Genomic DNA, 6,440 nt, shown 5'->3' on the forward strand with positions numbered 1-6,440 from the left:
ACCTCAGGAAATGCACAGTGATTAAATAAATCCTCCTACAAAAGTTGTACCTGTTTATCTGCTGTCTTCTCTACATCTGTTCAAAGTCCAGCATTTATACAGCTTGTCTGAGATTTCAGAAAGCGGGGGTGGGTAGTTGAAGTTGCACTTTGACAAGCCCAGTGCAATGATTTTTGACACCCTAGGCTAAACCTCATTTTGCCCCCCTCCCCCCCACCATTGTCTCTGCCCCTGACTCCACCCCCTTTGTCCTGCCCATATACACGGTAGAGGTAGCAGAATGGAGAGTACACAGACCTACCTGATTCCTACACTCGCTTACCTGACCACTACACTGGCCTATGCAGATCCACCTGACCACCACACTCACCTACCTAATTCCTACACACACTGACCCACCTGATTCCTACTAACTCTGGCTGGAAAGTCCTGTACATCTCCAGCCCTCGGTACAGCCATGCACTGCCCCTCCTCTCCCCATCCATCGTTCTTGCACAACAGGCCGCACCAGACCAGAGGATTCCCGAGGCGGGGGGTCAACAGGCTGCTGCGGGGGAAGGCATCATATCGGAGGGAGAAGCAAATGGTCGCAGCACAGCACACTGAGGCCAGTGAGTGGCGCCGGCCCAAGGAGCAGCCCAGCTGCCTTGGGCCTTACAAATACATGCAGCCCGGTCCACCCCTGCCAGTGCAACCCCCAACTAAATTGCACACTAGGCTGGGGCCTACCTTGTCTATGGATAGCACCGGCCCTGCACTCTGCAGAGCTCAGTGAGAGCTGATTGGAGGGAAGAACCCCCATTACACAGCAGCAGAGCCATGGCTGTTAATCATAGAATGTGTGCTGGAGCTCCCTCCTCTGTCACCTTTTTTCTCTTGGTGTCAGGAGTGATTTACGACACACACACACACACACACACACACACACACACACACACACACACACACACACACACACACACACACACACACACACACACACACACACACACACACACACACACACACACACTATAGAAGGGTATTTGTCTTTTGCATATTTCATGTTTGAGGTTTACATCCCAGTCCAGGCCGGTTCTGACATCCCTCAATCCTTTTAAAAACATGAAAAAAAAATTTTTGGTAGCAAACTGCTTAGAAAAAACTACTTAAAACAAACTACTTGGAACACCCAAAAATTCTATATATTTTTTTTTAAGCAGAGGCCCTAAAAAATAAAATGGTGGGTGGTGCATATTTTCATGTCACACAGGATTCTGCCTGCATAATTTTTTTTTTTTTCTCCTATATTCTTGATGGACATTGCCTTTAGCAGACTATGTATAAAAAGAGTTCATCCAGCACCCCTCCCCCTCACCTAAGAGCATGTAAGGCAGCTGCATGTGTTCCCTGCTAGGAGAGGGGGCGTTCCTGAATGGACTGTTTTTTGCAGATAGTACACTGAAGGTAACGCCCACAACCCTGCCCACCGCTGTGTCCTTGAGTAGATATTCTAGTCTACTGTTTGGAAGGGAGCACAGGATGATTTCTCATACAAGTACATGGTACAGCAGGTACATATCAGGAATATGAAGTGTTGGGGTAACAATCCCTTTAACTAAACTCCAATTTATTCATATGACTCATGTCGTCACCAACACACAACAGGTGGTAGCTAAAAATTGGCTTTCTAAACATATATCAGTGTCTGAGGTTAAAGCAGAACTAACAGCAGTTTATACTCATCATTATGGCTGAAATGCAGTAACTTCTGCTGTACATATTTATCTTTTATGGGGTTACAAAAAATGTGAACTTATTGAAGAGCATGTATGGAGTTGCGGACTTCTGCACATCCTGCACCAGACAGCTCCCAAGGATCTCTACATAATCTGGGGTAGTAGCACCTTTTTCTTCTATTGACTAGTTTATACTCCCCTCTCCTCCAGCGGTCTGGTCCCTCGCCGGCGCTGTCATCTTCTCCTGTTTTCTGGTTTTCAGCCATCTTCATTGGCCAACGTGGGATGATGTCACTCCTGCACAAGCAGGAGGCTGCCAATCCAACACACAGGGACCAGGCTAGCCTCTTTAAGCTGCGCTGCACTTGCACAGCTCAAGTTTCATGCCGGGGGATGCTGCAAACAGGCAGGTAAATGTATTTTATTGCAGAAGTGTCCTGTCTCTTCTGCAATATAAAGCATGCCTGCCTGCAGCAAACAGTGGAACTTTAGTTGTGCTTTAAATCCGGAATCCATTGGACTATGCTTAATGAGAAATTAGCAGCTAGGCTTCAAGGCAACATGCCCAAATTTCCATTTAGGAACTGTGGATTTCCAACTACTTTCCAAAAGACTTCAATTATCATCTCCTGGACCTGTAATAATCCCCACTGTCGCACTATCAGACCTATGGACACAGTAGCCTCCCATGGTCGACCCCCCATTCTTTCATTTCTCTAGCTTTCTATATTATTTTCCTTTCATTCATGTGTTCCAAATAATTTCCTGTTTGACTCATTTAAGTTAATCACTACCTCTTTTAAGCCAGAATGTGATCCATACCTGCTGTCCCTCTCTACTGAAGTGTATTATACTTCAGTTGATAATAATAATGCCTTTGCCTAAGTGCTATGGTCTTTGTACTCTTTGTCTTTGTTGTTATGTGATCACAAACACTTTGTATTACATTGTAAATATCAACCTTTTATATCTTTAAAGTAAATGATTGAATAGGGAAAGAAACTTGCTACATTATTTCAGCTTTAAATTAAAGGTTTGATTCCCGGATTTTGGCTTTAACAGCTGAGAAAACTGGATACTTGGCTGCAGCAAAGAGCTATTTTTAAACACCAGATTGTTGTTACAAACATGTTGGAGGTCAGCAACTGAAATCTGTCCCACCCACTATGAAGTAGCAGAATGATTGTCAGGCCAGGGGACTCCTAGTCTGCCACTCCTATCTACATGTGTCAGTCTGTGTGAGCATAGGGTCTCATTGTAAGGACCCCTCATACATTATTAGACAGCGAGGACTAGGAAAGGCACTTTATAAAGCCAAAGCAAACTTTTTTTTTGGTAAATATAAGCAATTGAAACCCACCCAAATGATGTCACAGAGATTAAAAAGGTGATGTAAGAGTGGATTTAATTTTTTTTTTTATTATGTCGCAAATTAGGATAAGCTCAGGCAATTTTAGATCCTAGTCCGAACCAACCTGAGCTATCCTACCAGGAAGCTGTCACTTTACAGATCCAATGGTAAGTGGTCAAGGCATTCCCCCACTGGCTGCCACATATATACCCAACCTACCATTGGCTGTGTACCGTGACAGCTTCCTGGTGGGATAGCTAAGGTGGGTTTGGCTTAGGTTCTGACCATGCCTAAACTTATCACTGGTGGTAAAGGACAGGAAAGAACACAATATTTTTAACTAGCTTTGGGCTCAACACAGTGACTAAGTGGTTAGCACTTCTGCCTAGCAGCGCTAGGGTTATCGGTTTGAATACCAACCACAATATTACCTGCCTAGAGTTTGCATGTATCTCCTGTGCTTGCGTAGGTTTCCTTCCACACGCCAAATACATGCTGGTAGGTTAGTTGGCTGCTGTCTAAATTGGGCTTAGTATGAAGAGTTAGAGACCTTAGATTGTAAGTCCCATTAGGGGAGGGACTGATGTGAATATACAATATATATGTATATATTTAAGCGCCCCATAAATTGATGGTGCTATATAAGTACCTGTCAAAAAAAGGAAAAATGGTCCTATCACACAAGTGTGCTTGGCTTACAGGGGGTACCAGTGGCGGCGCTAGGGGGTAACTTCTAGGGCTATAGCCCCGAATCGGGTGCCCATAGCCCTGAGTGTCTTACCGGGTGCAGTTGGTGCTATATTCCCACAACGGCAGTCCCGGTTCCTGCTCACCACTGACTGACACTCCAGCAGTGGTTGGTTGCTAGAACCACCCAGCATCTAGCGACCAACTACGTGACTCCACCCCCCGGCATTCATTGGAGAGTGGATCTTTCCTGGCTTGCAGTCCTGTCCTGGGCCGGCTGCTGCCACACCTCCCAGCTCACTGTCTCCTCAGTGGTTGGTTGCCATCAACCAACCAACCTCAGTTTGACTAACTTCACTCCCTGCCAGTGTGGAACCTTTGCAAATTTAGACCTTGCTGCTGCCAATGCTCTGCCTCCCCCTTCACACGTGGTGAATTAACAAAGGTAAGAAACCATAGGAGGCTTATATTTAATGCTAGAGGAGGAGTAGCTCTGAGGACCCTGATGTAAGGAAGGGGCTCTCTAGGGACCCTGATGTAAGGGGGGCTCTCTGAGTACCTTGATGAAAGTGGGGGCGCTCTCTGGGGACCCTGATGTAAGTGGGGGGGCTCTCTGGGGACCATGACGTAAGTGGGGGGGGTGCTCTCTGGGGACCCTGATGTAAGTTGGGATCCGTATATATATATATATATATATATATATATATATATATATATATATATATATATATATATATATATATATATATATATTATAGTGACAGCAGAAGATGCTAGCAATGCAAAATGAGTAGTCTGGGGGACAACACAGGGTGAGCACATTTGCTTGGTGCAAGACTGAAGAGTATAGATGTGGACTGGAGAACAGATGTGGACTGTTTTTGCAGCTTTCTCCAGGTTTTGTTATTCTGGCATATGGCTCTGTCGTTTAGAGAATCCATAGTGTCTTGGGTGGGATGGGATCTCCAACCCTGTGTCCAGATTTTGTAAATGATCAGCAGCCCTTATAATGAGGGTATGGGAAGACCTCATGGCTCCCAGTTGGAGACTGGTCCACCCCAAGAGAGACAGGAGTTCTCCAGGAGTCAGAGGTGCTGCAGGAGGCAGCGGGAACATGTGTGACGGCAAGAAACGGTAAATGGCCTGAGGACTAAGGCCAGAGCAGAGCTGTGGGCATTAAAGTAAAGCCATCTACAATGAAGAATCCTGTGGTCTGTGTGACCAGGATAAAGAGCAGAGGTGCTGCTAAAGAGAGCCAAGTGGGCTAGCATTTAAAGAGAGCCTGCGTGGGAAACCTTTATGTTATGGACTTGTATTTGCCTTTTTAATAAAAATGGGCTACCATGCCCTAAAATATAGTACCTGACTGGCTTGAATCACTGGCAAAAGCATCTACCGTGAGAGCTAATGGTCCCCAATGTTACTATCTATATATATATATATATATATATATATATATATATATATATATATATATATATATATATATATATATGCTGCTATGGGCTCTAGCCCCAGATCTTTTGTAGACCTAGCAATGCCCCTGGGGGGATACACAAATGAGCAGGTGTCACTTTTGTGACATCCATGCCTGTTCAGTCCTTTGTCAGCATTTTGACAGAGGACAAAGCTTCTTAAAGCATGCAAAAGACTTGAGAATGGGGTAGAGGTTCACCTTGCAGCAGGACAACGACCCTAAACATACAGCCAGAGCTACAATGGAATGGTTTAGTTCAAAACATATTCAAATATTAGAATGGCCCAGTGAAAGTCCAGTCTTTAAAGAGGAAGTAAACCCTGATGAGTTTACTTCCTCTTTCATTCCCTGCAAAGGTAAAGCATAGTGGACTACTATGCATCGCATAGTAGTCCATTATGTGTCACTTACCTGACACAGGAGCCAGTGATGTCACCGCTGTCTCCTGTATTCCGGCGCATCCATCTTCTCGGTGGGTCTCGCTGCTCCGCCGCTGTCATTCGGCGAAGCCGCAATGACGTCACTCCCGCGCATGCGCATGGGAGCCGCCACGTGCGGCATATCGCAGTTGATGGACGGGTGCCGCGCTCAGTGCGCCTGTGCGCCACTGTCTACGGCGCATGCGCCGTAGACAGCGGTGCCTGTCTTTCGGAAAATATCTCCTAAACCGTGTAGGTTTAGGAGATATTTCTTGGACCTACAGGTAAGCCTTAATCTAGGCTTACCTGTAGGTCAAAGTGTGTTGTAAGGGTTTACAACCACTTTAATTCAATTGAGAATCTGTGACAAGACTTGAAAATTGCTGTTCAGTGTCTCTCCATCCAATCTGGCAGAGCTTGAGCTATTTTGCAAAGAAGAATGGGGAAACATTTCACTCTCTAGATGTGCACAGCTGGTAGAGACATAACCAAATATACTTGCAGCTGTAATTTGCAGCAAAAGGTGGTTCTACAAAGTATTTACTGAGGAGGGCTGAATATAAATGCACACCACACTTTTCACATATTTATTTGTAAAAAGAATTTGAAAACCATTTATCATTTTCCTTCCACTTCACAATTATGTGCCACTTTGTCTTGGTCTATCACATAAAATCCCAATAAAATATATTTATGATTTTGGTTGTAACATCACAAAATGTGGAAAATGTCAAGGGGTATGAATACTTTTTTAAAAGAACTGTACATCTGCCGGCCCATAGTCCTGC

The sequence above is a fragment of the Lithobates pipiens genome, unplaced genomic scaffold (assembly GCF_037356315.1).
Source record: "Lithobates pipiens isolate NorthernLeopardFrog02 unplaced genomic scaffold, aLitPip1_a1.2 Scaffold_18, whole genome shotgun sequence".
NCBI classification, from domain to species: domain Eukaryota; kingdom Metazoa; phylum Chordata; class Amphibia; order Anura; family Ranidae; genus Lithobates; species Lithobates pipiens.